This window comes from Ziziphus jujuba, chromosome 2, assembly GCF_031755915.1.
Source record: "Ziziphus jujuba cultivar Dongzao chromosome 2, ASM3175591v1".
NCBI lineage: Eukaryota > Viridiplantae > Streptophyta > Magnoliopsida > Rosales > Rhamnaceae > Ziziphus > Ziziphus jujuba.
The window spans coordinates 19594876-19616380 of NC_083380.1; the positions used below are offsets into that span (position 1 = coordinate 19594876).

At 56.3% G+C, this 21505-nt stretch overlaps 70 non-coding genes across 70 annotated transcripts; all 70 read right to left on the minus strand.

Annotated features, from left to right (window-relative positions):
* Positions 1-91: 91 nt before the first annotated feature.
* Positions 92-210, minus strand: LOC132801216 (5S ribosomal RNA). The gene has a single exon (XR_009636332.1). It is a non-coding gene; the product is annotated as a 5S ribosomal RNA (ribosomal RNA).
* Positions 211-399: 189 nt separating this feature from the next.
* LOC132800913 (5S ribosomal RNA) lies at positions 400-518 on the minus strand. Its single transcript, XR_009636029.1, has one exon. It is a non-coding gene; the product is annotated as a 5S ribosomal RNA (ribosomal RNA).
* Positions 519-706: 188 nt separating this feature from the next.
* On the minus strand, positions 707-825 carry LOC132800914 (5S ribosomal RNA). Its single transcript, XR_009636030.1, has one exon. It is a non-coding gene; the product is annotated as a 5S ribosomal RNA (ribosomal RNA).
* Positions 826-1014: 189 nt separating this feature from the next.
* Positions 1015-1133, minus strand: LOC132800915 (5S ribosomal RNA). The gene has a single exon (XR_009636031.1). It is a non-coding gene; the product is annotated as a 5S ribosomal RNA (ribosomal RNA).
* Positions 1134-1323: 190 nt separating this feature from the next.
* Positions 1324-1442, minus strand: LOC132801422 (5S ribosomal RNA). The gene has a single exon (XR_009636538.1). It is a non-coding gene; the product is annotated as a 5S ribosomal RNA (ribosomal RNA).
* A 187-nt stretch (positions 1443-1629) lies between these two features.
* LOC132801289 (5S ribosomal RNA) lies at positions 1630-1748 on the minus strand. Its single transcript, XR_009636405.1, has one exon. It is a non-coding gene; the product is annotated as a 5S ribosomal RNA (ribosomal RNA).
* A 188-nt stretch (positions 1749-1936) lies between these two features.
* LOC132801798 (5S ribosomal RNA) lies at positions 1937-2055 on the minus strand. The gene has a single exon (XR_009636919.1). It is a non-coding gene; the product is annotated as a 5S ribosomal RNA (ribosomal RNA).
* A 188-nt stretch (positions 2056-2243) lies between these two features.
* LOC132801218 (5S ribosomal RNA) lies at positions 2244-2362 on the minus strand. Its single transcript, XR_009636334.1, has one exon. It is a non-coding gene; the product is annotated as a 5S ribosomal RNA (ribosomal RNA).
* A 189-nt stretch (positions 2363-2551) lies between these two features.
* Positions 2552-2670, minus strand: LOC132800916 (5S ribosomal RNA). The gene has a single exon (XR_009636032.1). It is a non-coding gene; the product is annotated as a 5S ribosomal RNA (ribosomal RNA).
* Positions 2671-2859: 189 nt separating this feature from the next.
* LOC132802513 (5S ribosomal RNA) lies at positions 2860-2978 on the minus strand. Its single transcript, XR_009637637.1, has one exon. It is a non-coding gene; the product is annotated as a 5S ribosomal RNA (ribosomal RNA).
* A 186-nt stretch (positions 2979-3164) lies between these two features.
* On the minus strand, positions 3165-3283 carry LOC132800918 (5S ribosomal RNA). Its single transcript, XR_009636034.1, has one exon. It is a non-coding gene; the product is annotated as a 5S ribosomal RNA (ribosomal RNA).
* Positions 3284-3472: 189 nt separating this feature from the next.
* On the minus strand, positions 3473-3591 carry LOC132801894 (5S ribosomal RNA). Its single transcript, XR_009637015.1, has one exon. It is a non-coding gene; the product is annotated as a 5S ribosomal RNA (ribosomal RNA).
* Positions 3592-3776: 185 nt separating this feature from the next.
* LOC132801290 (5S ribosomal RNA) lies at positions 3777-3895 on the minus strand. Its single transcript, XR_009636406.1, has one exon. It is a non-coding gene; the product is annotated as a 5S ribosomal RNA (ribosomal RNA).
* Positions 3896-4030: 135 nt separating this feature from the next.
* Positions 4031-4149, minus strand: LOC132801920 (5S ribosomal RNA). The gene has a single exon (XR_009637041.1). It is a non-coding gene; the product is annotated as a 5S ribosomal RNA (ribosomal RNA).
* A 191-nt stretch (positions 4150-4340) lies between these two features.
* Positions 4341-4459, minus strand: LOC132801799 (5S ribosomal RNA). The gene has a single exon (XR_009636920.1). It is a non-coding gene; the product is annotated as a 5S ribosomal RNA (ribosomal RNA).
* A 188-nt stretch (positions 4460-4647) lies between these two features.
* LOC132801558 (5S ribosomal RNA) lies at positions 4648-4766 on the minus strand. The gene has a single exon (XR_009636675.1). It is a non-coding gene; the product is annotated as a 5S ribosomal RNA (ribosomal RNA).
* Positions 4767-4955: 189 nt separating this feature from the next.
* LOC132800919 (5S ribosomal RNA) lies at positions 4956-5074 on the minus strand. Its single transcript, XR_009636035.1, has one exon. It is a non-coding gene; the product is annotated as a 5S ribosomal RNA (ribosomal RNA).
* A 189-nt stretch (positions 5075-5263) lies between these two features.
* On the minus strand, positions 5264-5382 carry LOC132801807 (5S ribosomal RNA). Its single transcript, XR_009636928.1, has one exon. It is a non-coding gene; the product is annotated as a 5S ribosomal RNA (ribosomal RNA).
* Positions 5383-5571: 189 nt separating this feature from the next.
* On the minus strand, positions 5572-5690 carry LOC132801433 (5S ribosomal RNA). Its single transcript, XR_009636549.1, has one exon. It is a non-coding gene; the product is annotated as a 5S ribosomal RNA (ribosomal RNA).
* Positions 5691-5880: 190 nt separating this feature from the next.
* Positions 5881-5999, minus strand: LOC132801423 (5S ribosomal RNA). Its single transcript, XR_009636539.1, has one exon. It is a non-coding gene; the product is annotated as a 5S ribosomal RNA (ribosomal RNA).
* A 187-nt stretch (positions 6000-6186) lies between these two features.
* On the minus strand, positions 6187-6305 carry LOC132801291 (5S ribosomal RNA). The gene has a single exon (XR_009636407.1). It is a non-coding gene; the product is annotated as a 5S ribosomal RNA (ribosomal RNA).
* Positions 6306-6494: 189 nt separating this feature from the next.
* Positions 6495-6613, minus strand: LOC132801800 (5S ribosomal RNA). Its single transcript, XR_009636921.1, has one exon. It is a non-coding gene; the product is annotated as a 5S ribosomal RNA (ribosomal RNA).
* A 189-nt stretch (positions 6614-6802) lies between these two features.
* On the minus strand, positions 6803-6921 carry LOC132801801 (5S ribosomal RNA). The gene has a single exon (XR_009636922.1). It is a non-coding gene; the product is annotated as a 5S ribosomal RNA (ribosomal RNA).
* Positions 6922-7109: 188 nt separating this feature from the next.
* LOC132801219 (5S ribosomal RNA) lies at positions 7110-7228 on the minus strand. Its single transcript, XR_009636335.1, has one exon. It is a non-coding gene; the product is annotated as a 5S ribosomal RNA (ribosomal RNA).
* A 188-nt stretch (positions 7229-7416) lies between these two features.
* Positions 7417-7535, minus strand: LOC132800920 (5S ribosomal RNA). Its single transcript, XR_009636036.1, has one exon. It is a non-coding gene; the product is annotated as a 5S ribosomal RNA (ribosomal RNA).
* Positions 7536-7725: 190 nt separating this feature from the next.
* On the minus strand, positions 7726-7844 carry LOC132801721 (5S ribosomal RNA). The gene has a single exon (XR_009636841.1). It is a non-coding gene; the product is annotated as a 5S ribosomal RNA (ribosomal RNA).
* A 189-nt stretch (positions 7845-8033) lies between these two features.
* Positions 8034-8152, minus strand: LOC132800921 (5S ribosomal RNA). The gene has a single exon (XR_009636037.1). It is a non-coding gene; the product is annotated as a 5S ribosomal RNA (ribosomal RNA).
* A 188-nt stretch (positions 8153-8340) lies between these two features.
* On the minus strand, positions 8341-8459 carry LOC132801803 (5S ribosomal RNA). The gene has a single exon (XR_009636924.1). It is a non-coding gene; the product is annotated as a 5S ribosomal RNA (ribosomal RNA).
* A 187-nt stretch (positions 8460-8646) lies between these two features.
* Positions 8647-8765, minus strand: LOC132801535 (5S ribosomal RNA). Its single transcript, XR_009636651.1, has one exon. It is a non-coding gene; the product is annotated as a 5S ribosomal RNA (ribosomal RNA).
* Positions 8766-8955: 190 nt separating this feature from the next.
* On the minus strand, positions 8956-9074 carry LOC132801434 (5S ribosomal RNA). The gene has a single exon (XR_009636550.1). It is a non-coding gene; the product is annotated as a 5S ribosomal RNA (ribosomal RNA).
* Positions 9075-9262: 188 nt separating this feature from the next.
* LOC132800922 (5S ribosomal RNA) lies at positions 9263-9381 on the minus strand. The gene has a single exon (XR_009636038.1). It is a non-coding gene; the product is annotated as a 5S ribosomal RNA (ribosomal RNA).
* Positions 9382-9571: 190 nt separating this feature from the next.
* On the minus strand, positions 9572-9690 carry LOC132800923 (5S ribosomal RNA). Its single transcript, XR_009636039.1, has one exon. It is a non-coding gene; the product is annotated as a 5S ribosomal RNA (ribosomal RNA).
* Positions 9691-9880: 190 nt separating this feature from the next.
* Positions 9881-9999, minus strand: LOC132801345 (5S ribosomal RNA). The gene has a single exon (XR_009636461.1). It is a non-coding gene; the product is annotated as a 5S ribosomal RNA (ribosomal RNA).
* A 190-nt stretch (positions 10000-10189) lies between these two features.
* LOC132801435 (5S ribosomal RNA) lies at positions 10190-10308 on the minus strand. Its single transcript, XR_009636551.1, has one exon. It is a non-coding gene; the product is annotated as a 5S ribosomal RNA (ribosomal RNA).
* A 187-nt stretch (positions 10309-10495) lies between these two features.
* LOC132801363 (5S ribosomal RNA) lies at positions 10496-10614 on the minus strand. Its single transcript, XR_009636479.1, has one exon. It is a non-coding gene; the product is annotated as a 5S ribosomal RNA (ribosomal RNA).
* Positions 10615-10804: 190 nt separating this feature from the next.
* Positions 10805-10923, minus strand: LOC132800924 (5S ribosomal RNA). Its single transcript, XR_009636040.1, has one exon. It is a non-coding gene; the product is annotated as a 5S ribosomal RNA (ribosomal RNA).
* Positions 10924-11113: 190 nt separating this feature from the next.
* LOC132801346 (5S ribosomal RNA) lies at positions 11114-11232 on the minus strand. Its single transcript, XR_009636462.1, has one exon. It is a non-coding gene; the product is annotated as a 5S ribosomal RNA (ribosomal RNA).
* A 190-nt stretch (positions 11233-11422) lies between these two features.
* LOC132800925 (5S ribosomal RNA) lies at positions 11423-11541 on the minus strand. The gene has a single exon (XR_009636041.1). It is a non-coding gene; the product is annotated as a 5S ribosomal RNA (ribosomal RNA).
* A 189-nt stretch (positions 11542-11730) lies between these two features.
* LOC132800926 (5S ribosomal RNA) lies at positions 11731-11849 on the minus strand. Its single transcript, XR_009636042.1, has one exon. It is a non-coding gene; the product is annotated as a 5S ribosomal RNA (ribosomal RNA).
* A 187-nt stretch (positions 11850-12036) lies between these two features.
* Positions 12037-12155, minus strand: LOC132802016 (5S ribosomal RNA). Its single transcript, XR_009637137.1, has one exon. It is a non-coding gene; the product is annotated as a 5S ribosomal RNA (ribosomal RNA).
* Positions 12156-12344: 189 nt separating this feature from the next.
* Positions 12345-12463, minus strand: LOC132802222 (5S ribosomal RNA). Its single transcript, XR_009637345.1, has one exon. It is a non-coding gene; the product is annotated as a 5S ribosomal RNA (ribosomal RNA).
* A 187-nt stretch (positions 12464-12650) lies between these two features.
* LOC132801292 (5S ribosomal RNA) lies at positions 12651-12769 on the minus strand. Its single transcript, XR_009636408.1, has one exon. It is a non-coding gene; the product is annotated as a 5S ribosomal RNA (ribosomal RNA).
* Positions 12770-12955: 186 nt separating this feature from the next.
* On the minus strand, positions 12956-13074 carry LOC132801293 (5S ribosomal RNA). The gene has a single exon (XR_009636409.1). It is a non-coding gene; the product is annotated as a 5S ribosomal RNA (ribosomal RNA).
* Positions 13075-13263: 189 nt separating this feature from the next.
* On the minus strand, positions 13264-13382 carry LOC132800927 (5S ribosomal RNA). Its single transcript, XR_009636043.1, has one exon. It is a non-coding gene; the product is annotated as a 5S ribosomal RNA (ribosomal RNA).
* A 190-nt stretch (positions 13383-13572) lies between these two features.
* LOC132802008 (5S ribosomal RNA) lies at positions 13573-13691 on the minus strand. Its single transcript, XR_009637129.1, has one exon. It is a non-coding gene; the product is annotated as a 5S ribosomal RNA (ribosomal RNA).
* A 189-nt stretch (positions 13692-13880) lies between these two features.
* LOC132802223 (5S ribosomal RNA) lies at positions 13881-13999 on the minus strand. Its single transcript, XR_009637346.1, has one exon. It is a non-coding gene; the product is annotated as a 5S ribosomal RNA (ribosomal RNA).
* Positions 14000-14188: 189 nt separating this feature from the next.
* LOC132802113 (5S ribosomal RNA) lies at positions 14189-14307 on the minus strand. Its single transcript, XR_009637234.1, has one exon. It is a non-coding gene; the product is annotated as a 5S ribosomal RNA (ribosomal RNA).
* A 189-nt stretch (positions 14308-14496) lies between these two features.
* Positions 14497-14615, minus strand: LOC132801321 (5S ribosomal RNA). Its single transcript, XR_009636437.1, has one exon. It is a non-coding gene; the product is annotated as a 5S ribosomal RNA (ribosomal RNA).
* A 188-nt stretch (positions 14616-14803) lies between these two features.
* On the minus strand, positions 14804-14922 carry LOC132801220 (5S ribosomal RNA). Its single transcript, XR_009636336.1, has one exon. It is a non-coding gene; the product is annotated as a 5S ribosomal RNA (ribosomal RNA).
* Positions 14923-15108: 186 nt separating this feature from the next.
* On the minus strand, positions 15109-15227 carry LOC132801294 (5S ribosomal RNA). The gene has a single exon (XR_009636410.1). It is a non-coding gene; the product is annotated as a 5S ribosomal RNA (ribosomal RNA).
* Positions 15228-15417: 190 nt separating this feature from the next.
* Positions 15418-15536, minus strand: LOC132801834 (5S ribosomal RNA). Its single transcript, XR_009636955.1, has one exon. It is a non-coding gene; the product is annotated as a 5S ribosomal RNA (ribosomal RNA).
* Positions 15537-15724: 188 nt separating this feature from the next.
* On the minus strand, positions 15725-15843 carry LOC132801424 (5S ribosomal RNA). The gene has a single exon (XR_009636540.1). It is a non-coding gene; the product is annotated as a 5S ribosomal RNA (ribosomal RNA).
* Positions 15844-16031: 188 nt separating this feature from the next.
* On the minus strand, positions 16032-16150 carry LOC132801425 (5S ribosomal RNA). Its single transcript, XR_009636541.1, has one exon. It is a non-coding gene; the product is annotated as a 5S ribosomal RNA (ribosomal RNA).
* A 189-nt stretch (positions 16151-16339) lies between these two features.
* LOC132800929 (5S ribosomal RNA) lies at positions 16340-16458 on the minus strand. The gene has a single exon (XR_009636045.1). It is a non-coding gene; the product is annotated as a 5S ribosomal RNA (ribosomal RNA).
* Positions 16459-16647: 189 nt separating this feature from the next.
* LOC132801563 (5S ribosomal RNA) lies at positions 16648-16766 on the minus strand. Its single transcript, XR_009636680.1, has one exon. It is a non-coding gene; the product is annotated as a 5S ribosomal RNA (ribosomal RNA).
* Positions 16767-16956: 190 nt separating this feature from the next.
* On the minus strand, positions 16957-17075 carry LOC132801322 (5S ribosomal RNA). The gene has a single exon (XR_009636438.1). It is a non-coding gene; the product is annotated as a 5S ribosomal RNA (ribosomal RNA).
* Positions 17076-17263: 188 nt separating this feature from the next.
* On the minus strand, positions 17264-17382 carry LOC132801221 (5S ribosomal RNA). Its single transcript, XR_009636337.1, has one exon. It is a non-coding gene; the product is annotated as a 5S ribosomal RNA (ribosomal RNA).
* A 188-nt stretch (positions 17383-17570) lies between these two features.
* On the minus strand, positions 17571-17689 carry LOC132801966 (5S ribosomal RNA). The gene has a single exon (XR_009637087.1). It is a non-coding gene; the product is annotated as a 5S ribosomal RNA (ribosomal RNA).
* Positions 17690-17879: 190 nt separating this feature from the next.
* Positions 17880-17998, minus strand: LOC132801436 (5S ribosomal RNA). The gene has a single exon (XR_009636552.1). It is a non-coding gene; the product is annotated as a 5S ribosomal RNA (ribosomal RNA).
* A 188-nt stretch (positions 17999-18186) lies between these two features.
* Positions 18187-18305, minus strand: LOC132801296 (5S ribosomal RNA). Its single transcript, XR_009636412.1, has one exon. It is a non-coding gene; the product is annotated as a 5S ribosomal RNA (ribosomal RNA).
* Positions 18306-18494: 189 nt separating this feature from the next.
* LOC132801833 (5S ribosomal RNA) lies at positions 18495-18613 on the minus strand. The gene has a single exon (XR_009636954.1). It is a non-coding gene; the product is annotated as a 5S ribosomal RNA (ribosomal RNA).
* Positions 18614-18801: 188 nt separating this feature from the next.
* Positions 18802-18920, minus strand: LOC132800930 (5S ribosomal RNA). The gene has a single exon (XR_009636046.1). It is a non-coding gene; the product is annotated as a 5S ribosomal RNA (ribosomal RNA).
* A 189-nt stretch (positions 18921-19109) lies between these two features.
* On the minus strand, positions 19110-19228 carry LOC132801921 (5S ribosomal RNA). Its single transcript, XR_009637042.1, has one exon. It is a non-coding gene; the product is annotated as a 5S ribosomal RNA (ribosomal RNA).
* A 189-nt stretch (positions 19229-19417) lies between these two features.
* LOC132801564 (5S ribosomal RNA) lies at positions 19418-19536 on the minus strand. Its single transcript, XR_009636681.1, has one exon. It is a non-coding gene; the product is annotated as a 5S ribosomal RNA (ribosomal RNA).
* Positions 19537-19725: 189 nt separating this feature from the next.
* LOC132801323 (5S ribosomal RNA) lies at positions 19726-19844 on the minus strand. Its single transcript, XR_009636439.1, has one exon. It is a non-coding gene; the product is annotated as a 5S ribosomal RNA (ribosomal RNA).
* Positions 19845-20032: 188 nt separating this feature from the next.
* On the minus strand, positions 20033-20151 carry LOC132801222 (5S ribosomal RNA). The gene has a single exon (XR_009636338.1). It is a non-coding gene; the product is annotated as a 5S ribosomal RNA (ribosomal RNA).
* Positions 20152-20337: 186 nt separating this feature from the next.
* On the minus strand, positions 20338-20456 carry LOC132801297 (5S ribosomal RNA). Its single transcript, XR_009636413.1, has one exon. It is a non-coding gene; the product is annotated as a 5S ribosomal RNA (ribosomal RNA).
* Positions 20457-20646: 190 nt separating this feature from the next.
* On the minus strand, positions 20647-20765 carry LOC132801835 (5S ribosomal RNA). The gene has a single exon (XR_009636956.1). It is a non-coding gene; the product is annotated as a 5S ribosomal RNA (ribosomal RNA).
* Positions 20766-20953: 188 nt separating this feature from the next.
* LOC132801224 (5S ribosomal RNA) lies at positions 20954-21072 on the minus strand. Its single transcript, XR_009636340.1, has one exon. It is a non-coding gene; the product is annotated as a 5S ribosomal RNA (ribosomal RNA).
* A 190-nt stretch (positions 21073-21262) lies between these two features.
* On the minus strand, positions 21263-21381 carry LOC132801324 (5S ribosomal RNA). Its single transcript, XR_009636440.1, has one exon. It is a non-coding gene; the product is annotated as a 5S ribosomal RNA (ribosomal RNA).
* Positions 21382-21505: the final 124 nt, after the last annotated feature.

The following is a 21505-nucleotide window of genomic DNA, read 5'->3' on the forward strand; positions in this document are numbered from 1 at the left end:
CCCACCGAGCGAGTTCCCTCGGTCGGGCCGGGAGAAAAGGGAAACTCCGAGGGTGAAAGGCGCGGGGAAAGAGAGGAAAAAAAAAAAAAAAAGGGTGCAACACGAGGACTTCCCAGGAGGTCACCCATCCTAGTACTACTCTCGCCCAAGCACGCTTAACTTCGGAGTTCTGATGGGATCCGGTGCATTAGTGCTGGTATGATCGCACCCGACATGGTGATGCTAAAGAATGGATATAAGGAAAAGAAGCAGCGCAGCAGGTCCGCATGCGTTCGGCGCGATCCGGGCAGCGGCATCGACGCACCGGCCCACCGAGCGAGTTCCCTCGGTCGGGCCGGGAGAAAAGGGAAACTCCGAGGGTGAAAGGCGCGGGGAAAGAGAGGAAAAAAAAAAAAAAAAGGGGTGCAACACGAGGACTTCCCAGGAGGTCACCCATCCTAGTACTACTCTCGCCCAAGCACGCTTAACTTCGGAGTTCTGATGGGATCCGGTGCATTAGTGCTGGTATGATCGCACCCGACATGGTGATGCTAAAGAATGGATATAAGGAAAAGAAGCAGCGCAGCAGGTCCGCAGGCGTTCGGCGCGATCCGGGCAGCGGCATCGACGCACCGGCCCACCGAGCGAGTTCCCTCGGTCGGGCCGGGAGAAAAGGGAAACTCCGAGGGTGAAAGGCGCGGGGAAAGAGAGGAAAAAAAAAAAAAAAGGGGTGCAACACGAGGACTTCCCAGGAGGTCACCCATCCTAGTACTACTCTCGCCCAAGCACGCTTAACTTCGGAGTTCTGATGGGATCCGGTGCATTAGTGCTGGTATGATCGCACCCGACATGGTGATGCTAAAGAATGGATATAAGGAAAAGAAGCAGCGCAGCAGGTCCGCATGCGTTCGGCGCGATCCGGGCAGCGGCATCGACGCACCGGCCCACCGAGCGAGTTCCCTCGGTCGGGCCGGGAGAAAAGGGAAACTCCGAGGGTGAAAGGCGCGGGGAAAGAGAGGAAAAAAAAAAAAAAAAGGGGTGCAACACGAGGACTTCCCAGGAGGTCACCCATCCTAGTACTACTCTCGCCCAAGCACGCTTAACTTCGGAGTTCTGATGGGATCCGGTGCATTAGTGCTGGTATGATCGCACCCGACATGGTGATGCTAAAGAATGGATATAAGGAAAAGAAGCAGCGCAGCAGGTCCGCATGCGTTCGGCGCGATCCGGGCAGCGGCATCGACGCACCGGCCCACCGAGCGAGTTCCCTCGGTCGGGCCGGGAGAAAAGGGAAACTCCGAGGGTGAAAGGCGCGGGGAAAGAGAGGAAAAAAAAAAAAAAAAAGGGGTGCAACACGAGGACTTCCCAGGAGGTAACCCATCCTAGTACTACTCTCGCCCAAGCACGCTTAACTTCGGAGTTCTGATGGGATCCGGTGCATTAGTGCTGGTATGATCGCACCCGACATGGTGATGCTAAAGAATGGATATAAGGAAAAGAAGCAGCGCAGCAGGTCCGCAGGCGTTCGGCGCGATCCGGGCAGCGGCATCGACGCACCGGCCCACCGAGCGAGTTCCCTCGGTCGGGCCGGGATAAAAGGGAAACTCCGAGGGTGAAAGGCGCTGGGAAAGAGAGGAAAAAAAAAAAAAATGGGTGCAACACGAGGACTTCCCAGGAGGTCACCCATCCTAGTACTACTCTCGCCCAAGCACGCTTAACTTCGGAGTTCTGATGGGATCCGGTGCATTAGTGCTGGTATGATCGCACCCGACATGGTGATGCTAAAGAATGGATATAAGGAAAAGAAGCAGCGCAGCAGGTCCGCAGGCGTTCGGCGCGATCCGGGCAGCGGCATCGACGCACCGGCCCACCGAGCGAGTTCCCTCGGTCGGGCCGGGAGGAAAGGGAAACTCCGAGGGTGAAAGGCGCGGGGAAAGAGAGGAAAAAAAAAAAAAAAGGGGTGCAACACGAGGACTTCCCAGGAGGTCACCCATCCTAGTACTACTCTCGCCCAAGCACGCTTATCTTCGGAGTTCTGATGGGATCCGGTGCATTAGTGCTGGTATGATCACACCCGACATGGTGATGCTAAAGAATGGATATAAGGAAAAGAAGCAGCGCAGCAGGTCCGCAGGCGTTCGGCGCGATCCGGGCAGCGGCATCGACGCACCGGCCCACCGAGCGAGTTCCCTCGGTCGGGCCGGGAGAAAAGGGAAACTCCGAGGGTGAAAGGCGCGGGGAAAGAGAGGAAAAAAAAAAAAAAAAGGGTGCAACACGAGGACTTCCCAGGAGGTCACCCATCCTAGTACTACTCTCGCCCAAGCACGCTTAACTTCGGAGTTCTGATGGGATCCGGTGCATTAGTGCTGGTATGATCGCACCCGACATGGTGATGCTAAAGAATGGATATAAGGAAAAGAAGCAGCGCAGCAGGTCCGCATGCGTTCGGCGCGATCCGGGCAGCGGCATCGACGCACCGGCCCACCGAGCGAGTTCCCTCGGTCGGGCCGGGAGAAAAGGGAAACTCCGAGGGTGAAAGGCGCGGGGAAAGAGAGGAAAAAAAAAAAAAAAAGGGGTGCAACACGAGGACTTCCCAGGAGGTCACCCATCCTAGTACTACTCTCGCCCAAGCACGCTTAACTTCGGAGTTCTGATGGGATCCGGTGCATTAGTGCTGGTATGATCGCACCCGACATGGTGATGCTAAAGAATGGATATAAGGAAAAGAAGCAGCGCAGCAGGTCCGCAGGCGTTCGGCGCGATCCGGGCAGCGGCATCGACGCACCGGCCCACCGAGCGAGTTCCCTCGGTCGGGCCGGGAGAAAAGGGAAACTCCGAGGGTGAAAGGCGCGGGGAAAGAGAGGAAAAAAAAAAAAAAAAGGGGTGCAACACGAGGACTTCCCAGGAGGTCACCCATCCTAGTACTACTCTCGCCCAAGCACGCTTAACTTCGGAGTTCTGATGGGATCGGGTGCATTATTGCTGGTATGATCGCCCACTTGGTGATGCTAAAGAATGGATATAAGGAAAAGAAGCAGCGGAGCAGGTCCGCATGCGTTCGGCGCGATCCGGGCAGCGGCATCGACGCACCGGCCCGCCGAGCGAGTTCCCTCGGTCGGGCCGGGAGAAAAGGGAAACTCCGAGGGTGAAAGGCGCGGGGAAAGAGAGGAAAAAAAAAAAAAAAAGGGGTGCAACACGAGGACTTCCCAGGAGGTCACCCATCCTAGTACTACTCTCGCCCAAGCACGCTTAACTTCGGAGTTCTGATGGGATCCGGTGCATTAGTGCTGGTATGATCGCACCCGACATGGAGATGCTAAAGAATGGATATAAGCAAAAGAAGCAGCGCAGCAGGTCCGCAGGCGTTCGGCGCGATCCGGGCAGCGGCATCGACGCACCGGCCCACCGAGCGAGTTCCCTCGGTCGGGCCGGGAGAAAAGGGAAACTCCGAGGGTGAAAGGCGCGGGGAAAGAGAGGAAAAAAAAAAAAAAAAGGGGTGCAACACGAGGACTTCCTAGGAGGTCACCCATCCTAGTACTACTCTCGCCCAAGCACGCTTAACATCGGAGTTCTGATGGGATCCGGTGCATTAGTGCTGGTATGATCGCACCCGACATGGTGATGCTAAAGAATGGATATAAGGAAAAGAAGCAGCGCAGCAGGTCCGCAGGCGTTCGGCGCGATCCGGGCAGCGGCATCGACGAACCGGCCCACCGAGCGAGTTCCCTCGGTCGGGCCGGGATAAAAGGGAAACTCCGAGGGTGAAAGGCGCTGGGAAAGAGAGGAAAAAAAAAAAATGGGTGCAACACGAGGACTTCCCAGGAGGTCACCCATCCTAGTACTACTCTCGCCCAAGCACGCTTAACTTCGGAGTTCTGATGGGATCCGGTGCATTAGTGCTGGTATGATCGCACCCGACATGCGTTCGGCGCGATCCGGGCAGCGGCATCGACGCACCGGCCCACCGAGCGAGTTCCCTCGGTCGGGCCGGGAGAAAAGGGAAACTCCGAGGGTGAAAGGCGCGGGGAAAGAGAGGAAAAAAAAAAAAAAAAGGGTGCAACACGAGGACTTACCAGGAGGTCACCCATCCTAGTACTACTCTCGCCCAAGCACGCTTAACTTCGGAGTTCTGATGGGATCCGGTGCATTAGTGCTGGTATGATCGCACCCGACATGGTGATGCTAAAGAATGGATATAAGGAAAAGAAGCAGCGCAGCAGGTCCGCATGCGTTCGGCGCGATCCGGGCAGCGGCATCGACGCACCGGCCCACCGAGCGAGTTCCCTCGGTCGGGCCGGGAGAAAAGGGAAACTCCGAGGGTGAAAGGCGCGGGGAAAGAGAGGAAAAAAAAAAAAAAAAAAGGGGTGCAACACGAGGACTTCCCAGGAGGTCACCCATCCTAGTACTACTCTCGCCCAAGCACGCTTATCTTCGGAGTTCTGATGGGATCCGGTGCATTAGTGCTGGTATGATCACACCCGACATGGTGATGCTAAAGAATGGATATAAGGAAAAGAAGCAGCGCAGCAGGTCCGCAGGCGTTCGGCGCGATCCGGGCAGCGGCATCGACGCACCGGCCCACCGAGCGAGTTCCCTCGGTCGGGCCGGGAGAAAAGGGAAACTCCGAGGGTGAAAGGCGCGGGGAAAGAGAGGAAAAAAAAAAAAAAAAGGGTGCAACACGAGGACTTCCCAGGAGGTCACCCATCCTAGTACTACTCTCGCCCAAGCACGCTTAACTTCGGAGTTCTGATGGGATCCGGTGCATTAGTGCTAGTATGATCGCACCCGACATGGTGATGCTAAAGAATGGATATAAGGAAAAGAAGCAGCGCAGCAGGTCCGCATGCGTTCGGCGCGATCCGGGCAGCGGCATCGACGCACCGGCCCACCGAGCGAGTTCCCTCGGTCGGGCCGGGAGAAAAGGGAAACTCCGAGGGTGAAAGGCGCGGGGAAAGAGAGGAAAAAAAAAAAAAAAAGGGGTGCAACACGAGGACTTCCCAGGAGGTCACCCATCCTAGTACTACTCTCGCCCAAGCACGCTTAACTTCGGAGTTCTGATGGGATCCGGTGCATTAGTGCTGGTATGATCGCACCCGACATGGTGATGCTAAAGAATGGATATAAGGAAAAGAAGCAGCGCAGCAGGTCCGCAGGCGTTCGGCGCGATCCGGGCAGCGGCATCGACGCACCGGCCCACCGAGCGAGTTCCCTCGGTCGGGCCGGGAGAAAAGGGAAACTCCGAGGGTGAAAGGCGCGGGGAAAGAGAGGAAAAAAAAAAAAAAAAGGGGTGCAACACGAGGACTTCCCAGGAGGTCACCCATCCTAGTACTACTCTCGCCCAAGCACGCTTAACTTCGGAGTTCTGATCGGATCCGGTGCATTAGTGCTGGTATGATCGCACCCGACATGGTGATGCTAAAGAATGGATATAAGGAAAAGAAGCAGCGCAGCAGGTCCGCATGCGTTCGGCGCGATCCGGGCAGCGGCATCGACGCACCGGCCCACCGAGCGAGTTCCCTCGGTCGGGCCGGGAGAAAAGGGAAACTCCGAGGGTGAAAGGCGCGGGGAAAGAGAGGAAAAAAAAAAAAAAAAGGGGTGCAACACGAGGACTTCCCAGGAGGTCACCCATCCTAGTACTACTCTCGCCCAAGCACGCTTAACTTCGGAGTTCTGATGGGATCCAGTGCATTAGTGCTGGTATGATCGCACCCGACATGGTGATGCTAAAGAATGGATATAAGGAAAAGAAGCAGCGCAGCAGGTCCGCATGCGTTCGGCGCGATCCGGGCAGCGGCATCGACGCACCGGCCCACCGAGCGAGTTCCCTCGGTCGGGCCGGGAGAAAAGGGAAACTCCGAGGGTGAAAGGCGCGGGGAAAGAGAGGAAAAAAAAAAAAAAAAAGGGGTGCAACACGAGGACTTCCCAGGAGGTAACCCATCCTAGTACTACTCTCGCCCAAGCACGCTTAACTTCGGAGTTCTGATGGGATCCGGTGCATTAGTGCTGGTATGATCGCACCCGACATGGTGATGCTAAAGAATGGATATAAGGAAAAGAAGCAGCGCAGCAGGTCCGCAGGCGTTCGGCGCGATCCGGGCAGCGGCATCGACGCACCGGCCCACCGAGCGAGTTCCCTCGGTCGGGCCGGGATAAAAGGGAAACTCCGAGGGTGAAAGGCGCTGGGAAAGAGAGGAAAAAAAAAAAAAATGGGTGCAACACGAGGACTTCCCAGGAGGTCACCCATCCTAGTACTACTCTCGCCCAAGCACGCTTAACTTCGGAGTTCTGATGGGATCCGGTGCATTAGTGCTGGTATGATCGCACCCGACATGGTGATGCTAAAGAATGGATATAAGGAAAAGAAGCAGCGCAGCAGGTCCGCAGGCGTTCGGCGCGATCCGGGCAGCGGCATCGACGCACCGGCCCACCGAGCGAGTTCCCTCGGTCGGGCCGGGAGAAAAGGGAAACTCCGAGGGTGAAAGGCGCGGGGAAAGAGAGGAAAAAAAAAAAAAAAAGGGGTGCAACACGAGGACTTCCCAGGAGGTCACCCATCCTAGTACTACTCTCGCCCAAGCACGCTTATCTTCGGAGTTCTGATGGGATCCGGTGCATTAGTGCTGGTATGATCACACCCGACATGGTGATGCTAAAGAATGGATATAAGGAAAAGAAGCAGCGCAGCAGGTCCGCAGGCGTTCGGCGCGATTCGGGCAGCGGCATCGACGCACCGGCCCACCGAGCGAGTTCCCTCGGTCGGGCCGGGAGAAAAGGGAAACTCCGAGGGTGAAAGGCGCGGGGAAAGAGAGGAAAAAAAAAAAAAAAAGGGGTGCAACACGAGGACTTCCCAGGAGGTCACCCATCCTAGTACTACTCTCGCCCAAGCACGCTTATCTTCGGAGTTCTGATGGGATCCGGTGCATTAGTGCTGGTATGATCACACCCGACATGGTGATGCTAAAGAATGGATATAAGGAAAAGAAGCAGCGCAGCAGGTCCGCAGGCGTTCGGCGCGATCCGGGCAGCGGCATCGACGCACCGGCCCACCGAGCGAGTTCCCTCGGTCGGGCCGGGAGAAAAGGGAAACTCCGAGGGTGAAAGGCGCGGGGAAAGAGAGGAAAAAAAAAAAAAAAAGGGTGCAACACGAGGACTTCCCAGGAGGTCACCCATCCTAGTACTACTCTCGCCCAAGCACGCTTAACTTCGGAGTTCTGATGGGATCCGGTGCATTAGTGCTGGTATGATCGCACCCGACATGGTGATGCTAAAGAATGGATATAAGGAAAAGAAGCAGCGCAGCAGGTCCGCATGCGTTCGGCGCGATCCGGGCAGCGGCATCGACGCACCGGCCCACCGAGCGAGTTCCCTCGGTCGGGCCGGGAGAAAAGGGAAACTCCGAGGGTGAAAGGCGCGGGGAAAGAGAGGAAAAAAAAAAAAAAAGGGGTGCAACACGAGGACTTCCCAGGAGGTCACCCATCCTAGTACTACTCTCGCCCAAGCACGCTTAACTTCGGAGTTCTGATGGGATCCGGTGCATTAGTGCTGGTATGATCGCACCCGACATGGTGATGCTAAAGAATGGATATAAGGAAAAGAAGCAGCGCAGCAGGTCCGCAGGCGTTCGGCGCGATCCGGGCAGCGGCATCGACGCACCGGCCCACCGAGCGAGTTCCCTCGGTCGGGCCGGGAGAAAAGGGAAACTCCGAGGGTGAAAGGCGCGGGGAAAGAGAGGAAAAAAAAAAAAAAAAAGGGGTGCAACACGAGGACTTCCCAGGAGGTCACCCATCCTAGTACTACTCTCGCCCAAGCACGCTTAACTTCGGAGTTCTGATGGGATCCGGTGCATTATTGCTGGTATGATCGCACCCCACATGGTGATGCTAAAGAATGGATATAAGGAAAAGAAGCAGCGGAGCAGGTCCGCATGCGTTCGGCGCGATCCGGGCAGCGGCATCGACGCACCGGCCCGCCGAGCGAGTTCCCTCGGTCGGGCCGGGAGAAAAGGGAAACTCCGAGGGTGAAAGGCGCGGGGAAAGAGAGGAAAAAAAAAAAAAAAAGGGGTGCAACACGAGGACTTCCCAGGAGGTCACCCATCCTAGTACTACTCTCGCCCAAGCACGCTTAACTTCGGAGTTCTGATGGGATCCGGTGCATTAGTGCTGGTATGATCGCACCCGACATGGAGATGCTAAAGAATGGATATAAGCAAAAGAAGCAGCGCAGCAGGTCCGCAGGCGTTCGGCGCGATCCGGGCAGCGGCATCGACGCACCGGCCCACCGAGCGAGTTCCCTCGGTCGGGCCGGGAGAAAAGGGAAACTCCGAGGGTGAAAGGCGCGGGGAAAGAGAGGAAAAAAAAAAAAAAAAGGGTGCAACACGAGGACTTCCCAGGAGGTCACCCATCCTAGTACTACTCTCGCCCAAGCACGCTTTACTTCGGAGTTCTGATGGGATCCGGTGCATTAGTGCTGGTATAATCGCACCCGACATGGTAATGCTAAAGAATGGATATAAGGAAAAGAAGCAGCGCAGCAGGTCCGCAGGCGTTCGGCGCGATCCGGGCAGCGGCATCGACGCACCGGCCCACCGAGCGAGTTCCCTCGGTCGGGCCGGGAGAAAAGGGAAACTCCGAGGGTGAAAGGCGCGGGGAAAGAGAGGAAAAAAAAAAAAAAAGGGTGCAACACGAGGACTTCCCAGGAGGTCACCCATCCTAGTACTACTCTCGCCCAAGCACGCTTTACTTCGGAGTTCTGATGGGATCCGGTGCATTAGTGCTGGTATGATCGCACCCGACATGGTGATGCTAAAGAATGGATATAAGGAAAAGAAGCAGCGCAGCAGGTCCGCATGCGTTCGGCGCGATCCGGGCAGCGGCATCGACGCACCGTCCCACCGAGCGAGTTCCCTCGGTCGGGCCGGGATAAAAGGGAAACTCCGAGGGTGAAAGGCGCGGGGAAAGAGAGGAAAAAAAAAAAAAAAAAGGGGTGCAACACGAGGACTTCCCAGGAGGTCACCCATCCTAGTACTACTCTCGCCCAAGCACGCTTAACTTCGGAGTTCTGATGGGATCCAGTGCATTAGTGCTGGTATGATCGCACCCGACATGGTGATGCTAAAGAATGGATATAAGGAAAAGAAGCAGCGCAGCAGGTCCGCATGCGTTCGGCGCGATCCGGGCAGCGGCATCGACGCACCGGCCCACCGAGCGAGTTCCCTCGGTCGGGCCAGGAGAAAAGGGAAACTCCGAGGGTGAAAGGCGCGGGGAAAGAGAGGAAAAAAAAAAAAAAAGGGGTGCAACACGAGGACTTCCCAGGAGGTCACCCATCCTAGTACTACTCTCGCCCAAGCACGCTTAACTTCGGAGTTCTGATGGGATCCGGTGCATTAGTGCTGGTATGATCGCACCCGACATGGTGATGCTAAAGAATGGATATAAGGAAAAGAAGCAGCGCAGCAGGTCCGCATGCGTTCGGCGCGATCCGGGCAGCGGCATCGACGCACCGTCCCACCGAGCGAGTTCCCTCGGTCGGGCCGGGATAAAAGGGAAACTCCGAGGGTGAAAGGCGCGGGGAAAGAGAGGAAAAAAAAAAAAAAAAAGGGGTGCAACACGAGGACTTCCCAGGAGGTCACCCATCCTAGTACTACTCTCGCCCAAGCACGCTTAACTTCGGAGTTCTGATGGGATCCGGTGCATTAGTGCTGGTATGATCGCACCCGACATGGTGATGCTAAAGAATGGATATAAGGAAAAGAAGCAGCGCAGCAGGTCCGCAGGCGTTCGGCGCGATCCGGGCAGCGGCATCGACGCACCGGCCCACCGAGCGAGTTCCCTCGGTCGGGCCGGGAGAAAAGGGAAACTCCGAGGGTGAAAGGCGCGGGGAAAGAGAGGAAAAAAAAAAAAAAAAAGGGGTGCAACACGAGGACTTCCCAGGAGGTCACCCATCCTAGTACTACTCTCGCCCAAGCACGCTTAACTTCGGAGTTCTGATGGGATCCGGTGCATTAGTGCTGGTATGATCACACCCGACATGGTGATGCTAAAGAATGGATATAAGGAAAAGAAGCAGCGCAGCAGGTCCGCATGCGTTCGGCGCGATCCGGGCAGCGGCATCGACGCACCGTCCCACCGAGCGAGTTCCCTCGGTCGGGCCGGGATAAAAGGGAAACTCCGAGGGTGAAAGGCGCGGGGAAAGAGAGGAAAAAAAAAAAAAAAAAGGGGTGCAACACGAGGACTTCCCAGGAGGTCACCCATCCTAGTACTACTCTCGCCCAAGCACGCTTAACTTCGGAGTTCTGATGGGATCCAGTGCATTAGTGCTGGTATGATCGCACCCGACATGGTGATGCTAAAGAATGGATATAAGGAAAAGAAGCAGCGCAGCAGGTCCGCATGCGTTCGGCGCGATCCGGGCAGCGGCATCGACGCACCGGCCCACCGAGCGAGTTCCCTCGGTCGGGCCAGGAGAAAAGGGAAACTCCGAGGGTGAAAGGCGCGGGGAAAGAGAGGAAAAAAAAAAAAAAGGGGTGCAACACAAGGACTTCCCAGGAGGTCACCCATCCTAGTACTACTCTCGCCCAAGCACGCTTAACTTCGGAGTTCTGATGGGATCCGGTGCATTAGTGCTGGTATGATCGCACCCGACATGGTGATGCTAAAGAATGGATATAAGGAAAAGAAGCAGCGCAGCAGGTCCGCATGCGTTCGGCGCGATCCGGGCAGCGGCATCGACGCACCGTCCCACCGAGCGAGTTCCCTCGGTCGGGCCGGGATAAAAGGGAAACTCCGAGGGTGAAAGGCGCGGGGAAAGAGAGGAAAAAAAAAAAAAAAAAGGGGTGCAACACGAGGACTTCCCAGGAGGTCACCCATCCTAGTACTACTCTCGCCCAAGCACGCTTAACTTCGGAGTTCTGATGGGATCCGGTGCATTAGTGCTGGTATGATCGCACCCGACATGGTGATGCTAAAGAATGGATATAAGGAAAAGAAGCAGCGCAGCAGGTCCGCAGGCGTTCGGCGCGATCCGGGCAGCGGCATCAACGCACCGGCCCACCGAGCGAGTTCCCTCGGTCGGGCCGGGAGAAAAGGGAAACTCCGAGGGTGAAAGGCGCGGGGAAAGAGAGGAAAAAAAAAAAAAAAAAGGGGTGCAACACGAGGACTTCCCAGGAGGTCACCCATCCTAGTACTACTCTCGCCCAAGCACGCTTAACTTCGGAGTTCTGATGGGATCCGGTGCATTAGTGCTGGTATGATCACACCCGACATGGTGATGCTAAAGAATGGATATAAGGAAAAGAAGCAGCGCAGCAGGTCCGCATGCGTTCGGCGCGATCCGGGCAGCGGCATCGACGCACCGTCCCACCGAGCGAGTTCCCTCGGTCGGGCCGGGATAAAAGGGAAACTCCGAGGGTGAAAGGCGCGGGGAAAGAGAGGAAAAAAAAAAAAAAAAAGGGGTGCAACACGAGGACTTCCCAGGAGGTCACCCATCCTAGTACTACTCTCGCCCAAGCACGCTTAACTTCGGAGTTCTGATGGGATCCGGTGCATTAGTGCTGGTATGATCGCACCCGACATGGTGATGCTAAAGAATGGATATAAGGAAAAGAAGCAGCGCAGCAGGTCCGCATGCGTTCGGCGCGATCCGGGCAGCGGCATCGACGCACCGGCCCGCCGAGCGAGTTCCCTCGGTCGGGCCGGGAGAAAAGGGAAACTCCGAGGGTGAAAGGCGCGGGGAAAGAGAGGAAAAAAAAAAAAAAAAGGGGTGCAACACGAGGACTTCCCAGGAGGTCACCCATCCTAGTACTACTCTCGCCCAAGCACGCTTAACTTCGGAGTTCTGATGGGATCCGGTGCATTAGTGCTGGTATGATCGCACCCGACATGGTGATGCTAAAGAATGGATATAAGGAAAAGAAGCAGCGCAGCAGGTCCGCAGGCGTTCGGCGCGATCCGGGCAGCGGCATCGACTCACCGGCCCACCGAGCGAGTTCCCTCGGTCGGGCCGGGAGAAAAGGGAAACTCCGAGGGTGAAAGGCGCGGGGAAAGAGAGGAAAAAAAAAAAAAAAGGGTGCAACACGAGGACTTCCCAGGAGGTCACCCATCCTAGTACTACTCTCGCCCAAGAACGCTTTACTTCGGAGTTCTGATGGGATCCGGTGCATTAGTGCTGGTATGATCGCACCCGACATGGTGATGCTAAAGAATGGATATAAGGAAAAGAAGCAGCGCAGCAGGTCCGCATGCGTTCGGCGCGATCCGGGCAGCGGCATCGACGCACCGTCCCACCGAGCGAGTTCCCTCGGTCGGGCCGGGATAAAAGGGAAACTCCGAGGGTGAAAGGCGCGGGGAAAGAGAGGAAAAAAAAAAAAAAAAGGGGTGCAACCAGAGGACTTCCCAGGAGGTCACCCATCCTAGTACTACTCTCGCCCAAGCACGCTTAACTTCGGAGTTCTGATGGGATCCAGTGCATTAGTGCTGGTATGATCGCACCCGACATGGTGATGCTAAAGAATGGATATAAGGAAAAGAAGCAGCGCAGCAGGTCCGCAGGCGTTCGGCGCGATCCGGGCAGCGGCATCGACGCACCGGCCCACCGAGCGAGTTCCCTCGGTCGGGCCGGGAGAAAAGGGAAACTCCGAGGGTGAAAGGCGCGGGGAAAGAGAGGAAAAAAAAAAAAAATGGGTGCAACACGAGGACTTCCCAGGAGGTCACCCATCCTAGTACTACTCTCGCCCAAGCACGCTTAACTTCGGAGTTCTGATGGGATCCGGTGCATTAGTGCTGGTATGATCGCACCCGACATGGTGATGCTAAAGAATGGATATAAGGAAAAGAAGCAGCGCAGCAGGTCCGCATGCGTTCGGCGCGATCCGGGCAGCGGCATCGACGCACCGTCCCACCGAGCGAGTTCCCTCGGTCGGGCCGGGAGAAAAGGGAAACTCCGAGGGTGAAAGGCGCGGGGAAAGAGAGGAAAAAAAAAAAAATGGGTGCAACACGAGGACTTCCCAGGAGGTCACCCATCCTAGTACTACTCTCGCCCAAGCACGCTTAACTTCGGAGTTCTGATGGGATCCGGTGCATTAGTGCTGGTATGATCGCACCCGACATGGTGATGCTAAAGAATGGATATAAGGAAAAGAAGCAGCGCAGCAGGTCCGCATGCGTTCGGCGCGATCCGGGCAGCGGCATCGACGCACCGGCCCGCCGAGCGAGTTCCCTCGGTCGGGCCGGGAGAAAAGGGAAACTCCGAGGGTGAAAGGCGCGGGGAAAGAGAGGAAAAAAAAAAAAAAAAGGGGTGCAACACGAGGACTTCCCAGGAGGTCACCCATCCTAGTACTACTCTCGCCCAAGCACGCTTAACTTCGGAGTTCTGATGGGATCCGGTGCATTAGTGCTGGTATGATCGCACCCGACATGGTGATGCTAAAGAATGGATATAAGGAAAAGAAGCAGCGCAGCAGGTCCGCATGCGTTCGGCGCGATCCGGGCAGCGGCATCGACGCACCGTCCCACCGAGCGAGTTCCCTCGGTCGGGCCGGGATAAAAGGGAAACTCCGAGGGTGAAAGGCGCGGGGAAAGAGAGGAAAAAAAAAAAAAAAAAGGGGTGCAACACGAGGACTTCCCAGGAGGTCACCCATCCTAGTTCTACTCTCGCCCAAGCACGCTTAACTTCGGAGTTCTGATGGGATCCGGTGCATTAGTGCTGGTATGATCGCACCCGACATGGTGATGCTAAAAATGGATATAAGGAAAAGAAGCAGCGCAGCAGGTCCGCATGCGTTCGGCGCGATCCGGGCAGCGGCATCGACGCACCGTCCCACCGAGCGAGTTCCCTCGGTCGGGCCGGGATAAAAGGGAAACTCCGAGGGTGAAAGGCGCGGGGAAAGAGAGGAAAAAAAAAAAAAAAAAGGGGTGCAACCAGAGGACTTCCCAGGAGGTCACCCATCCTAGTACTACTCTCGCCCAAGCACGCTTAACTTCGGAGTTCTGATGGGATCCAGTGCATTAGTGCTGGTATGATCGCACCCGACATGGTGATGCTAAAGAATGGATATAAGGAAAAGAAGCAGCGCAGCAGGTCCGCAGGCGTTCGGCGCGATCCGGGCAGCGGCATCGACGCACCGGCCCACCGAGCGAGTTCCCTCGGTCGGGCCGGGAGAAAAGGGAAACTCCGAGGGTGAAAGGCGCGGGGAAAGAGAGGAAAAAAAAAAAAAAAAGGGGTACAACACGAGGACTTCCCAGGAGGTCACCCATCGTAGTACTACTCTCGCCCAAGCACGCTTAACTTCGGAGTTCTGATGGGATCAGGTGCATTAGTGCTGGTATGATCGCACCCGACATGGTGATGCTAAAGAATGGATATAAGGAAAAGAAGCAGCGCAGCAGGTCCGCATGCGTTCGGCGCGATCCGGGCAGCGGCATCGACGCACCGTCCCACCGAGCGAGTTCCCTCGGTCGGGCCGGGATAAAAGGGAAACTCCGAGGGTGAAAGGCGCGGGGAAAGAGAGGAAAAAAAAAAAAAAAAGGGGTGCAACACGAGGACTTCCCAGGAGGTCACCCATCCTAGTACTATTCTCGCCCAAGCACGCTTAACTTCGGAGTTCTGATGGGATCCGGTGCATTAGTGCTGGTATGATCGCACCCGACATGGTGATGCTAAAGAATGGATATAAGGAAAAGAAGCAGCGCAGCAGGTCCGCAGGCGTTCGGCGCGATCTGGGCAGCGGCATCGACGCACCGGCCCACCGAGCGAGTTCCCTCGGTCGGGCCGGGAGAAAAGGGAAACTCCGAGGGTGAAAGGCGTGGGGAAAGAGAGGAAAAAAAAAAAAAAAAGGGTGCAACACGAGGACTTCCCAGGAGGTCACCCATCCTAGTACTACTCTCGCCCAAGCACGCTTAACTTCGGAGTTCTGATGGGATCCGGTGCATTAGTGCTGGTATGATCGCACCCGACATGGTGATGCTAAAGAACGGATATAAGGAAAAGAAGCAGCGCAGCAGGTCCGCATGCGTTCGGCGCGATCCGGGCAGCGGCATCGACGCACCGTCCCACCGAGCGAGTTCCTTCGGTCGGGCCGGGATAAAAGGGAAACTCCGAGGGTGAAAGGCGCGGGGAAAGAGAGGAAAAAAAAAAAAATGGGTGCAACACGAGGACTTCCCAGGAGGTCACCCATCCTAGTACTACTCTCGCCCAAGCACGCTTAACTTCGGAGTTCTGATGGGATCCGGTGCATTAGTGCTGGTATGATCGCACCCGACATGGTGATGCTAAAGAATGGATATAAGGAAAAGAAGCAGCGCAGCAGGTCCGCATGCGTTCGGCGCGATCCGGGCAGCGGCATCGACGCACCGGCCCACCGAGCGAGTTCCCTCGGTCGGGCCGGGAGAAAAGGGAAACTCCGAGGGTGAAAGGCGCGGGGAAAGAGAGGAAAAAAAAAAAAAAAAAGGGGTGCAACACGAGGACTTCCCAGGAGGTCACCCATCCTAGTACTACTCTCGCCCAAGCACGCTTAACTTCGGAGTTCTGATGGGATCCGGTGCATTAGTGCTGGTATGATCTCACCCGACATGGTGATGCTAAAGAATGGATATAAGGAAAAGAAGCAGCGCAGCAGGTCCGCAGGCGTTCGGCGCGATCCGGGCAGCGGCATCGACGCACCGGCCCACCGAGCGAGTTCCCTCGGTCGGGCCGGGAGAAAAGGGAAACTCCGAGGGTGAAAGGCGCGGGGAAAGAGAGGAAAAAAAAAAAAAAAGGGGTGCAACACGAGGACTTCCCAGGAGGTAACCCATCCTAGTACTACTCTCGCCCAAGCACGCTTAACTTCGGAGTTCTGATGGGATCCGGTGCATTAGTGCTGGTATGATCGCACCCGACATGGTGATGCTAAAGAATGGATATAAGGAAAAGAAGCAGCGCAGCAGGTCCGCAGGCGTTCGGCGCGATCCGGGCAGCGGCATCGACGCACCGGCCCACCGAGCGAGTTCCCTCGGTCGGGCCGGGAGAAAAGGGAAACTCCGAGGGTGAAAGGCGCGGGGAAAGAGAGGAAAAAAAAAAAAAAAGGGGTGCAACACGAGGACTTCCCAGGAGGTAACCCATCCTAGTACTACTCTCGCCCAAGCACGCTTAACTTCGGAGTTCTGATGGGATCCGGTGCATTAGTGCTGGTATGATCGCACCCGACATGGTGATGCTAAAGAATGGATATAAGGAAAAGAAGCAGCGCAGCAGGTCCGCAGGCGTTCGGCGCGATCCGGGCAGCGGCATCGACGCACCGGCCCACAGAGCGAGTTCCCTCGGTCGGGCCGGGAGAAAAGGGAAACTCCGAGGGTGAAAGGCGCGGGGAAAGAGAGGAAAAAAAAAAAAAAAAGGGGTGCAACACGAGGACTTCCCAGGAGGTCACCCATCCTAGTACTACTCTCGCCCAAGCACGCTTAACTTCGGAGTTCTGATGGGATCCGGTGCATTAGTGCTGGTATGATCGCACCCGACATGGTGATGCTAAAGAATGGATATAAGGAAAAGAAGCAGCGCAGCAGGTCCGCAGGCGTTCGGCGCGATCCGGGCAGCGGCATCGACGCACCGGCCCACCGAGCGAGTTCCCTCGGTCGGGCCGGGAGAAAAGGGAAACTCCGAGGGTGAAAGGCGCGGGGAAAGAGAGGAAAAAAAAAAAAAAAAGGGGTACAACACGAGGACTTCCCAGGAGGTCACCCATCCTAGTACTACTCTCGCCCAAGCACGCTTAACTTCGGAGTTCTGATGGGATCCGGTGCATTAGTGCTGGTATGATCGCACCCGACATGGTGATGCTAAAGAATGGATATAAGGAAAAGAAGCAGCGCAGCAGGTCCGCATGCGTTCGGCGCGATCCGGGCAGCGGCATCGACGCACCGTCCCACCGAGCGAGTTCCCTCGGTCGGGCCGGGATAAAAGGGAAACTCCGAGGGTGAAAGGCGCGGGGAAAGAGAGGAAAAAAAAAAAAAAAAAGGGGTGCAACACGAGGACTTCCCAGGAGGTCACCCATCCTAGTACTATTCTCGCCCAAGCACGCTTAACTTCGGAGTTCTGATGGGATCCGGTGCATTAGTGCTGGTATGATCGCACCCGACATGGTGATGCTAAAGAATGGATATAAGGAAAAGAAGCAGCGCAGCAGGTCCGCAGGCGTTCGGCGCGATCCGGGCAGCGGCATCGACGCACCGGCCCACCGAGCGAGTTCCCTCGGTCGGGCCGGGAGAAAAGGGAAACTCCGAGGGTGAAAGGCGCGGGGAAAGAGAGGAAAAAAAAAAAAAAAAGGGTGCAACACGAGGACTTCCCAGGAGGTCACCCATCCTAGTACTACTCTCGCCCAAGCACGCTTAACTTCGGAGTTCTGATGGGATCCGGTGCATTAGTGCTGGTATGATCGCACCCGACATGGTGATGCTAAAGAATGGATATAAGGAAAAGAAGCAGCGCAGCAGGTCCGCAGGCGTTCGGCGCGATCCGGGCAGCGGCATCGACGCACCGGCCCACCGAGCGAGTTCCCTCGGTCGGGCCGGGAGAAAAGGGAAACTCCGAGGGTGAAAGGCGCGGGGAAAGAGAGGAAAAAAAAAAAAAAAAGGGTGCAACACGAGGACTTCCCAGGAGGTCACCCATCCTAGTACTACTCTTGCCCAAGCACGCTTTACTTCGGAGTTCTGATGGGATCCGGTGCATTAGTGCTGGTATGATCGCACCCGACATGGTGATGCTAAAGAATGGATATAAGGAAAAGAAGCAGCGCAGCAGGTCCGCATGCGTTTGGCGCGATCCGGGCAGCGGCATCGACGCACCGGCCCACCGAGCGAGTTCCCTCGGTCGGGCCGGGATAAAAGGGAAACTCCGAGGGTGAAAGGCGCGGGGAAAGAGAGGAAAAAAAAAAAAAAAAAGGGGTGCAACACGAGGACTTCCCAGGAGGTCACCCATCCTAGTACTACTCTCGCCCAAGCACGCTTAACTTCGGAGTTCTGATGGGATCCAGTGCATTAGTGCTGGTATGATCGCACCCGACATGGTGATGCTAAAGAATGGATATAAGGAAAAGAAGCAGCGCAGCAGGTCCGCAGGCGTTCGGCGCGATCCGGGCAGCGGCATCGACGCACCGGCCCACCGAGCGAGTTCCCTCGGTCGGGCCGGGAGAAAAGGGAAACTCCGAGGGTGAAAGGCGCGGGGAAAGAGAGGAAAAAAAAAAAAAAATGGGTGCAACACGAGGACTTCCCAGGAGGTCACCCATCCTAGTACTACTCTCGCCCAAGCACGCTTAACTTCGGAGTTCTGATGGGATCCGGTGCATTAGTGCTGGTATGATCGCACCCGACATGGTGATGCTAAAGAATGGATATAAGGAAAAGAAGCAGCGCAGCAGGTCCGCATGCGTTCGGCGCGATCCGGGCAGCGGCATCGACGCCCGTCCCACCGAGCGAGTTCCCTCGGTCGGGCCGGGATAAAAGGGAAACTCCGAGGGTGAAAGGCGCGGGGAAAGAGAGGAAAAAAAAAAAAAAAAAGGGGTGCAACACGAGGACTTCCCAGGAGGTCACCCATCCTAGTACTACTCTCGCCCAAGCATGCTTAACTTCGGAGTTCTGATGGGATCCGGTGCATTAGTGCTGGTATAATCGCACCCGACATGGTGATGCTAAAGAATGGATATAAGGAAAAGAAGCAGCGCAGCAGGTCCGCAGGCGTTCGGCGCGATCCGGGCAGCGGCATCGACGCACCGGCCCACCGAGCGAGTTCCCTCGGTCGGGCCGGGAGAAAAGGGAAACTCCGAGGGTGAAAGGCGCGGGGAAAGAGAGGAAAAAAAAAAAAAAAGGGGTGCAACACGAGGACTTCCCAGGAGGTCACCCATCCTAGTACTACTCTCGCCCAAGCACGCTTAACTTCGGAGTTCTGATGGGATCCGGTGCATTAGTGCTGGTATGATCGCACCCGACATGGTGATGCTAAAGAATGGATATAAGGAAAAGAAGCAGCGCAGCAGGTCCGCAGGCGTTCGGCGCGATCCGGGCAGCGGCATCGACGCACCGGCCCACCGAGCGAGTTCCCTCGGTCGGGCTGGGAGAAAAGGGAAACTCCGAGGGTGAAAGGCGCGGGGAAAGAGAGGAAAAAAAAAAAAAAAAGGGGTGCAACACGAGGACTTCCCAGGAGATCACCCATCCTAGTACTACTCTCGCCCAAGCACGCTTAACTTCGGAGTTCTGATGGGATCTGGTGCATTAGTGCTGGTATGATCGCACCCGACATTGTGATGCTAAAGAATGGATATAAGGAAAAGAAGCAGCGCAGCAGGTCCGCAGGCGTTCGGCGCGATCCGGGCAGCGGCATCGACGCACCGGCCCACCGAGCGAGTTCCCTCGGTCGGGCCGGGAGAAAAGGGAAACTCCGAGGGTGAAAGGCGCGGGGAAAGAGAGGAAAAAAAAAAAAAAAAGGGGTACAACACGAGGACTTCCCAGGAGGTCACCCATCCTAGTACTACTCTCGCCCAAGCACGCTTAACTTCGGAGTTCTGATGGGATCCGGTGCATTAGTGCTGGTATGATCGCACCCGACATGGTGATGCTAAAGAATGGATATAAGGAAAAGAAGCAGCGCAGCAGGTCCGCATGCGTTCGGCGCGATCCGGGCAGCGGCATCGACGCACCGTCCCACCGAGCGAGTTCCCTCGGTCGGGCCGGGATAAAAGGGAAACTCCGAGGGTGAAAGGCGCGGGGAAAGAGAGGAAAAAAAAAAAAAAAAGGGGTGCAACACGAGGACTTCCCAGGAGGTCACCCATCCTAGTACTATTCTCGCCCAAGCACGCTTAACTTCGGAGTTCTGATGGGATCCGGTGCATTAGTGCTGGTATGATCGCACCCGACATGGTGATGCTAAAGAATGGATATAAGGAAAAGAAGCAGCGCAGCAGGTCCGCAGGCGTTCGGCGCGATCCGGGCAGCGGCATCGACGCACCGGCCCACCGAGCGAGTTCCCTCGGTCGGGCCGGGAGAAAAGGGAAACTCCGAGGGTGAAAGGCGCGGGGAAAGAGAGGAAAAAAAAAAAAAAAAGGGTGCAACACGAGGACTTCCCAGGAGGTCACCCATCCTAGTACTACTCTCGCCCAAGCACGCTTAACTTCGGAGTTCTGATGGGATCCGGTGCATTAGTGCTGGTATGATCGCACCCGACATGGTGATGCTAAAGAATGGATATAAGGAAAAGAAGCAGCGCAGCAGGTCCGCATGCGTTCGGCGCGATCCGGGCAGCGGCATCGACGCACCGTCCCACCGAGCGAGTTCCTTCGGTCGGGCCGGGATAAAAGGGAAACTCCGAGGGTGAAAGGCGCGGGGAAAGAGAGGAAAAAAAAAAAAATGGGTGCAACACGAGGACTTCCCAGGAGGTCACCCATCCTAGTACTACTCTCGCCCAAGCACGCTTAACTTCGGAGTTCTGATGGGATCCGGTGCATTAGTGCTGGTATGATCGCACCCGACATGGTGATGCTAAAGAATGGATATAAGGAAAAGAAGCAGCGCAGCAGGTCCGCATGCGTTCGGCGCGATCCGGGCAGCGGCATCGACGCACCGGCCCACCGAGCGAGTTCCCTCGGTCGGGCCGGGAGAAAAGGGAAACTCCGAGGGTGAAAGGCGCGGGGAAAGAGAGGAAAAAAAAAAAAAAAAAGGGGTGCAACACGAGGACTTCCCAGGAGGTCACCCATCCTAGTACTACTCTCGCCCAAGCACGCTTAACTTCGGAGTTCTGATGGGATCCGGTGCATTAGTGCTGGTATGATCTCACCCGACATGGTGATGCTAAAGAATGGATATAAGGAAAAGAAGCAGCGCAGCAGGTCCGCAGGCGTTCGGCGCGATCCGGGCAGCGGCATTGACGCACCGGCCCACCGAGCGAGTTCCCTCGGTCGGGCCGGGAGAAAAGGGAAACTCCGAGGGTGAAAGGCGCGGGGAAAGAGAGGAAAAAAAAAAAAAAAAGGGTGCAACACGAGGACTTCCCAGGAGGTCACCCATCCTAGTACTACTCTCGCCCAAGCACGCTTAACTTCGGAGTTCTGATGGGATCCGGTGCATTAGTGCTGGTATGATCGCACCCGACATGGTGATGCTAAAGAATGGATATAAGGAAAAGAAGCAGCGCAGCAGGTCCGCATGCGTTCGGCGCGATCCGGGCAGCGGCATCGACGCACCGTCCCACCGAGCGAGTTCCCTCGGTCGGGCCGGGATAAAAGGGAAACTCCGAGGGTGAAAGGCGCGGGGAAAGAGAGGAAAAAAAAAAAAAAAAAGGGGTGCAACACGAGGACTTCCCAGGAGGTCACCCATCCTAGTACTATTCTCGCCCAAGCACGCTTAACTTCGGAGTTCTGATGGGATCCGGTGCATTAGTGCTGGTATGATCGCACCCGACATGGTGATGCTAAAGAATGGATATAAGGAAAAGAAGCAGCGCAGCAGGTCCGCAGGCGTTCGGCGCGATCCGGGCAGCGGCATCGACGCACCGGCCCACCGAGCGAGTTCCCTCGGTCGGG